The sequence below is a fragment of the Bos taurus genome, chromosome 15 (genome assembly GCF_002263795.3).
Source record: "Bos taurus isolate L1 Dominette 01449 registration number 42190680 breed Hereford chromosome 15, ARS-UCD2.0, whole genome shotgun sequence".
NCBI classification, from domain to species: domain Eukaryota; kingdom Metazoa; phylum Chordata; class Mammalia; order Artiodactyla; family Bovidae; genus Bos; species Bos taurus.
This window is the reverse complement of record NC_037342.1, coordinates 32,743,252-32,752,332: the sequence shown is the minus strand read 5'-3', so window position 1 is coordinate 32,752,332 and position 9,081 is coordinate 32,743,252. Positions and strand designations below refer to the sequence as shown.

The 9,081-nt window shown below is 38.0% G+C and overlaps 1 long non-coding RNA gene across 1 annotated transcript in view; it reads left to right on the top strand.

Moving 5' to 3' along the window:
* The window catches only part of LOC101903557 (uncharacterized), a 250,125-nt gene that overhangs the window by 23,774 nt on the left and 217,270 nt on the right, over nt 1–9,081 (top strand). The window lies entirely within an intron of this gene.

Sequence of the window (9,081 nt, the reverse complement as noted above, 5' to 3'; positions counted from 1 at the left end):
ATTTTAAATTCAATTTCTCAGGTGCACTGGCTAAATCTCAAGTGCTCAGGATCCACCTGTGTCTAGTGGCTACCGTGTTGACTGGCACAGATACAGCACAAGTCCATCCTTGAGAAAGTTGTATTGGACAGGGGTGCGTGTGTGCTCAGTCATGTCCAACTCTGCGACCCCATGGACTGTAGCCCACCAGGCTTCTTTGCCCCTGGGACTTTCCAGGCAAGAAACACTGGAGTGGGTTGCCATTTCCTACTGCAAGGGATCTTCCCAACCCAAGAATCAAACCCCAGTCTCTTGCGTCTCCTGCACGGACAGGTGGGTTCTCTACCCCTGCACTGCCTGTGAAGCTTCTATTGGAGAATACTGTTCTAAAGGACAGGTACTGTGTTCTGTTTGTCATTTTATCTCCTAAACTTGCAGCCTTTTTTACCTCGAGTTTGTCATCTGAACCCACAGAGCAAAACAATTATTTCAGTGACTATATTTTTCAATTGTCTCAACAATGATATATAACTGAAATTAGGCTATATGTATAGGAAGGAAATTGATTCATTACATGTAAAGATGGCCAGGGTATGAAGGTTTAATTCTGGTACAAAATCCTCATTGAGAAAGCCTACTAGTTTATCACAGTGTTTGGCATGATGTAAGTACTTCATAAACATCTGATGAATGAGTGAATGACATCTGGACACTCAGATGTTTTGTTTATTTTCACCTGAATGTGTGGAGTCATGTAGGAGATGTATCCTTAGCTCCCCCAAGAGCCTCTTCTCTAAAGGATATGGAGATGGATGATTTCCTTGCATCCACCCCAAGATAGTTGAATTGTGCTAACTGCAATAGGTTGCCCGTTATTTTACTTGCCTTCCTTGTTTGCACTGGCAAACAAAAGTAGAGAATTGAGCCCTTATTCAGTGAAGATCAAAGTGAAAATGATCAGTGTAGACACCAGATTTGAAAAACCCTCTTTCACGAGGGATTGGCCAAAGTTCACTTAATATGTTAATGATTTCCTGAGCACCTACTTTAAATAGGCCAGACACTTTGTTAGGTACTAAAGTCATAGGAAGGTATCAAGACAGATACAATTTTTGAGTTCATAGTGAAACAACGTATCTTTATTTCATTGTGCCCAAAGCAGGAGTTTTCAGCTTTGACTGCCCATTGTTACTGCCAGGTGGGAAAATGCTGATACATGAGGGCTTCCTCAAAAGACTTTGATTTAATTGGTGTGCGGTGTAGCCTGGGAACTGGGAATTTTTTGTAAAGCTCACTGGGTGATTTTAATACGCAGCCTAAGTTGAAAACTATTAACTTTATGGGGACAAAATCTTCTCTATAAAGATTTTGTGTATATGTGTGTGTGTAATGTGTATCATATATATAATGTATACTTATATATATATAAAATATACATTATATACATGTGTATATACATGTATGGGCTTCCATGGTGGCTCAGATGGTAAAGAATCTGCCTGCAATGTGGGAGACCTGGGTTCTGCAATGTGGGAGACCTGGGTTCTGCAATGTGGGAGACGTGGGTTCGATCCCTGGGTTGGGAAGATCCCCTGGGGAAAGGAAAGAAGTGAGCTCAGAGCTTAAAAGCTTTTGGTATTGATGATTGATAGCCTATTAGAACCCAAAAGAGAACCTTTAAAATAATCTGTCTAACATATCCTAATTTTACTTTTTATTCCTCAGAATAGAAACTCACACTTAAGAGCTGTCCAGGTCAATCAGTTCATGACTCAGATAAGACCTGACCCCTGGTTTCTGTCTCCAATACGGTGTTCTTTCTGCTACACTAAGCTGTCTCCAGGAAATGGAAAATATAATTATCTTCAAATCAAGAGACAACCAACATCTAGTCTGGTGATAATTTTTTAAAGTAGTAATTGAATTTAGACTGCGTTTAATCCCATGTGCTCAATTTCCTGCTAATTAAATGTGAGCAATATACATTTATTTTGCTAGAGTGTAACTTTTTGAAAAATATACATTATATACATATGTATATACACCTATACTTATCTATGTAATATATATCATACATAATGTATACTTAAATATATAATGTATAAAGTATACATTATATATATTTGTATATACATGCATGGGCTTCCATGGTGACTCAGATGGTAAAGAATCTTCCTGCAATATAGGAGACCTCGGTTTGACCCCTGGGTTGGGAAGATCCCCTGGAGAAGGGAATGGCTACCTACTACAGTATTCTTGCCTGGAGAATTCCTTGGCCAGAGGAGCCTGGTGAGCTGGAGTTGGACATGATTGATTGACTAACACTTTCATATACATGTATACATATATATATATAAAATACATATTATATATATGTAATGTGTGTGTGTGTGTGTGTATATATATATATATATATATGTTGTTGTTTAATCCCTCAGTTGTGTCTGCTCTTTGCAACCCCATGGACTGTAAGTAGCCCGCCAGGCTCCTCTGTCATGGGATTATCCAGGCAAGACTACTGGGGTGGGTTACCATTTCCTCCTCCAAGTGATCTTCCCGACCCAGGGATAGAACCTATATACATATGCTTACTATATATATATATACACACACACACACATATATATAATGAGATAGAGTTTAGTTTCCCAGGAGCCTTCACCACATTCTTACAAATTCAAAAATCAATAGACATATGTTAAACTCCACGCATGACTAAGGACATTTTGCCTTTAAACTTGAACTACTAAAGAGCAGAAATGGGAGTAGAGGAGAAATAAGTGCGTATTGTATTCCCACAGTCTTTGTTCCCACCCACCTTATTACATGACATTCCATTCAGTTTAACATTTCACATATAGGTACAAGTTACCAGTCTGTCCCCTTGAAAAAACTTGACTTTGAAAAATAACTGTTATTTTAAAAAGTTACTTCTCTTAGCTACCACTCCCCCATTTTTATATTCTACTCATAGATCAAGAGAATTCAGGAGCCATACATCATCCAGTCCATTCTTCTTTATCCATATAAGATCATATAGTGAAAATGTGCCTTTCCATTTTTTAACACTCAAAATAAAACTCATGTCCATATAGTTCCTTTGAGACACATTTCAGTGTTTGAGAGCCTACACAGTTGGGAAATTCTATTTCATTTCGATCCCAAATCCCTCACGCTGTAGTTTAATCCCATTTTCTCTTGTTCCCTGTGGAGAGAAAGGACAGCTGGTCTCCATTCTCTCTAAACCCAATCCCTTCAAGTCCTTAAAGACACCTACCTCCCAGCCTTCTCTTCTCTGAAATAAATACTAACAGTTCCCATCAGGAAAATGTCTCTCTTGTGCATATTCACTGCCATCCATATCACATATATTCATGTTCATTGTATAATTTCGTAAATAAAACAAGCCAAGGCCAAGAGCAAAACAAGCGAATGTATCATTGTTTTCATGAATGAAGTCACAGATCCAATAATAGATGCTGAATACTTAGTTGTGAATGGTAGCCTTCCAATAATTATGTGCCAAAATTATCATAATTTCTTTTAGAAAGTATTGGCAATCTGTTGCTTTTGGAGAGGGGAATTAAAAATTCAGTGATTAGGTTTCAATTTCCTTTATTCAAGTTCTCCCCATCTTCCACAATGGAATATACCATTCAGCATTCCACAGCAGGAGCCACCATTGCTTTGACAAAAATAGATACAGTACTGGAACATTCAGTCAATGGAGTAATCCAATTGTCTGAACATTCTTTTCTGCTTTATCATTTACATTTTAATAAATCCCAGAATATGTCAAGCTGTAGCGAGTTGTACCAAGTGGAGCTAATAGCATGCAGTTACCAGATGCAAAGAGAAATCATACATGCAATGCATCCACATTTAGTTCGTATGTATTTTTAGATTTCTACATTTTCAACAGGGATACTCTTAAAAATAAAAAGTGGCTATTTAGCAAAATCTTTGTTATCAATATTCTGTTAGTATATTCAGCCTTTCTGAAGGAAGCAGTGGGGATGGGGTGCTCTATTTAATTGATGTAACTGGCATCTGCAAATCCCAAAGATGACACTATATGGCAGGTAAAATGTGGACTGTTAAATTATCATCCTACGCCTGTTTCTTTGGCAGTTTATTGTCTCTCCAGGAGGCTCAGATGATCACATTTTAAAGTCCCTTGACATCCCATGATCCCAAGATTCCAGGGAAATCAATCCTGAAAAGATTGTGTGTGTGCGATTATTATTAACCTGTTTGCATAACTTACCCCATAAACATATTGACTATCAACTGTTTTAACACTTGGAGAGATTTGTTGTCCTGGTTTGACAGACCACTGAATTTGACAGTCCACTGAATTTTTCCAGCGTCACAGAGATGTAATGGTGGAATGAGTCTCAGCATGTTGGAGGTCCCTAAGCGGTAGGTATGTCCCTGGAGAGAGGAGGTGTTTTCAAGGATGAGACTATTCAGATTAGTCTCTATTAGTAAAAATCATGGGAAGCATAAGACTTAAACTTAGCTCTGCTTATCTCCTTTGTACCTAATTACCTAAATTATTTGTTAGCCCCTCAGAAAACTCTCCTTTTAGACTTCTACCCAAAAAACCAGAATTATTTCCTGACATCAGGTATATCTGATTAGTGTTAAACTTGTAGTAGCCTGAAGGCCTACAAAGAACCATTTGTTTTTTGCTGATGCTTAGAGCAGAGTAAATGTTTACCAGGGAGATTGTGGGTAGCATACCACTGTCACTAAATGGGGTCAAGTTCTGTGCTAAGGAGAGGATAGCTTACAGTAGTGGGATGGAGAAAACCAAAATTTTAAAGTCACTTGACATCCCATGATCCCAAGATTCCAGGGAAATCAATCCTGAAAAGATTGTGTGTGTGCGATTATTATTAACTGAATAAACTGGCATTGCAGTGCACAAGTGAGGTCATCAGCATGTCTTAATTCCTAGATTTTTCTCTAATTTTGCCCACAGTGTGGTGACTGGTAGATTTAATGGAAAAGTATGACCTGCCCATTAGTAAAATGATCACAGTATCCTGAAGACCTCTTGAGAAGCACCCTTTACAACTTCCTTGTTCACTTGGAGTACAATCAAACACTTGTTCTCCTAAAGTACTTCCATGATCATAGAATAATGAGTTATGGCTTTGAATAGCTTTCAATGACTTTTAATTAATCAACTAATGATCTCAGCATCAGGGAGAATTTTAGGAGATATGTCAGATGGTGAAGGTCCAAAGGTTTGATTGAAAGTTTAACTTCCGTGAATCAAAGCTTCTCTGTTCTAGATCTGATGCTATTGATAATTATTTCCTTTAAAATTTCTGAAGTTGCATTAGCTCTTCTGTAAAAGGTAGGTTTTTGGTAGTTGATGTGTGTTGATCAACATGGTAGTTGATGTGTTGTTACCTCATAAAGTTATCGGAAGTAAATACGTTTAAGTGTTTTACAAAGTCTCTCACTGCTTTTAACATTCTCTATGTTTCTTTAACATTTGGCACTTCAATTATATTGTGTCTTGGTGTGGGTCTCTCTAGGTTCATCTTATCTGAACATCTCTGGGCTTCCTGAATCTGGATGTCTATTGACTTCCGCAGGTTAGGAAAGCTTTCAGCCATAATATCTTCAACACAATGTCTGTCTCTTTCTCTCTCTCTTCTCCGTCTGGGACTTTACTAACAGAAATATTAGTTTATTTCATGTTGTCCCATAAGCCCCTTAAGCTGTCTTCACTTCTTAAATTTTTGTTTTCTTTTTGCTGTTCTGAATGAGTGAGTTCTGCTGCCTTGTCTTCTAGTTGGCTGATTCTTTTTTCTGCTTTGTCTAGTCTCGTTTCGAACTCCTCTTAGTGTATTTTTCGGTTTAGTTATCTTTCAGCTCTGTGACTCCTGTTTGGTACTCTTTTCTATTTTCCATCTCTCTCTTGAAGTTCTCACATGTTCATCCATTCTTCTCCCCAGTTCAGCGAACATCATATGACCACTCATTACTTTATCGGGTAAATTACTTATCTCCATTTTATTAATTTTTACTGAAGTTTTCTCTTGTTCTTTCATTTGGAACATATTCCTCTGTTTCTTTGTTTTTTCTTGGCATTCTGTGTTGGTTCCTATATGGATGAAACAACTCTCTCTCCTGGTCTTGGAGGAGCGGCCTTGTGTAGGCCTTGTGTAGGAGGTGAACCTTCTTGTTCAACCCTGTCCCAGCTCTGTCATCTCTTAAATTTTTGTGCTTGTCCAAGCAGCCTATCATACTTTTAATAGCTCCCAGTATTTGAGGATGTGCCAGAATCTGTCAGTGTCTTTAAGGGGAGGATCTCAGCACCCAGATCTGGCTGGAAGCTAAACCCTCATACATCAGCTTTTAAAAGCTACAAATATATACAGCCTTGCTGAGATCACAAGTGTAATTCCTGCTGCTCAGTGCTTTGGTAGTGATTCCTAGGTGGCAGTCACAAAAATTGAGGCTGCAAAGAAGTTTATAGGCATACCTTGGTGATATTGTGGGTTTGGTTCCAGAGCACTACAATAAAGCAAATATCACCAAAAAGTGAGTCACATGATCTTTTTTGTTTGTTTCTCAGTGAATATAGAAGTTGTGTTTCCCTGTGCTATGGTCTATTAAGTGTGCCATAGCATTCTATCTTAAAAAAAAATCAACAACAATGTACATACCTTAATTAGAAATTAATGCTATTGGAAATATGGAGCTGATAAACTTGCTTGACTCAGGTTCCCACAAACTTTCAGCTTGTAAAAAAACACAATATCTGCAAAGTTCAATGGAGCAAAGTGCAATAAAACAAGGTATATCTGTGCAAACTCTTTTCTGGGAGATACCAGTGAGCAAGAGCAAGACAGAGAGGGAGACATCAGATGATATCCTCAACCTATGTTCCTTGAGATCCTTGAGAATAGCTTTGTGTCCACTAGAAATGTGCCAGGCTTGAAGTGTGTACCTCAAACAGAAGTTTAAGGACAAGCCAAGAGACTTCCTTCGCAGAAAGACTTGTAGGTATGCCTCAGTCTGCAGTCCACTTGGTGCCCTGTGTGTGGCAATCTGCCAAGAACTGTCTCTTCAATTGTCACAGTCCTGTGGGACCCAGGAATGCAAGTCCCTCTAGCCATAGAGCTAGGTGATCAAGATTACATATCATTGGCTTTTAACTACCCAAGTTAATAGAGAAGAGTGGGAGAGGAGATGTTATAACAATATAGTTTTACAGAACGCACTATTATTATTTTAATTTTTTAAAATGTAGTTTATTGAAGTATAATTGATTTACAATGTTGTATTTCTGGGGCTTCTCTACTATAAAGTTTTTCAGCTATAGATATATATCCATTTTTAATATTCTTTTCTATTAAGGTTTCATCACAGGATATTGAACTTAGTTCCCTGTGCTACTAGAGTAGAACCTTGTTTATCCACCCTGTGTGTAGTAGTTTGTATCTGCTAATCCCAAACTCTCAGCCCATCCCCCCACCCCGTGGCAACCCCAGGTCTGTTCTCTGTGAGTCTGTTCCTGTTTCATAGATAAGTTCACTTGTGTCATATTTTAGATGCCACATGTAAGTGATATCATATGGGATTTGTCCTTCGCATTCTGATCTACTTCACTTAGTGTGATAATTTCTACGTCCATCCATGTTGCTGCAAATGGCGTTATTTCAGCAGAATGTATTTCTGATGCTTGCTTCAGCCAGATTTCCTTTTGGATTCTAAATCCATGGATTTTCAACGACAAAGAAGCCATAAAAGCCATCTAGTTTATCTTCTGTTGGAATTTTCCCTGCTACCTGTAAGAGACCACTTCACTAATCAGCAATTCCGTCTTTGGAGAACTCAGATAGTTTAAATATTTCTCCCTCCTATCGAGTCACAAGAAGTTCTTCCATCATTCCTTGGATCATACAGTGTCAGTCTCATCTCTTGCACCTATCAGTCCTACAGATATTTAAAAGAAGTAACCAGGTTTCTTCCAGAGTCTACTTTTCCCTAGCGTCTCCAAACACTCCTTCTATGGCATATTTCAAACACTTCAATTATTCTTGTTAGTCTCCACACTTAAGCTTGTCTATCTGCCTTTTTTTAATGTGCTACTTAGAATCGAGAGCAATTTTCTAGATGTGGACTGACAAATAGAAAGCAGAAGGTGATGATAACTATTTAAATGCTTCCTAAGTACTGAATTTCTATGCATAAAACCTCATATTAATCTTCTTGGCAACTGTTCAGCAGTATCGACCTAGCTTGTTTTACTATTTATTAAAATACTTACGTCTGTTTTGTACATGCTACTGTCAAACACCATTTTCCTCATCCTTAGATTCAGTCCATTATCCTATCTCCCAGTATCTTTTGTGATCCTAATTAAGATATCAGATATATTAGATATTTCTCTGAGTCATCTTATTCACATACTTGACTCAAACTTGTCCAAAAGAGATCAGAAGGCTTACCAAGTGACACATTGAAGTTAGGATTTCAAATGTCAGTCCCTAAAACTTTAAGTCTAATAACTGTCAAAGAGGAGAAGTTAATCTGCAATTTTTGTTGTTGTTTAATTTGGTTTGGTCTCATACTTACATTATTTTTGTCTTATTAATGACTCTTGCTGGGAAGCAGCCATCTAGATGAATGGTGAATGGTAAAGGGAAGTTGTTTTCTTTAGGTAATTTTAAGGTTTCTTTAGTAATCAAAAGAAGGAACATTTCATTTGGGAAGAATTGAGATCACTACTGTATATATTGATATCTTAAATAACTGGATTTTCCTCTTTCCTCATATTACTTTTCTTTCCTGATCTTTTTGGGTTGGTTAATAACCCTCCCTGAAAGAGGAGGTCTATGGAATTTTCCAGGCAAGAATACTGGAGTGGGTTGCCATTTCCTACTCCAGGGGATCTTCCCAATCCAGGGATCAAACCCACATCTCTTGCATCTCCTGCATTGGTAGGTGGATTCTTCACACTAGGCGCTACCTGAGAAGATATGGTAAAGGGAGTTGGAAATCTTTTGTCCACAGTATCTAAGGCTATTAGCAGGTCCATATATCTTTGCATTTGGCTAGCCCACATAATAAAGT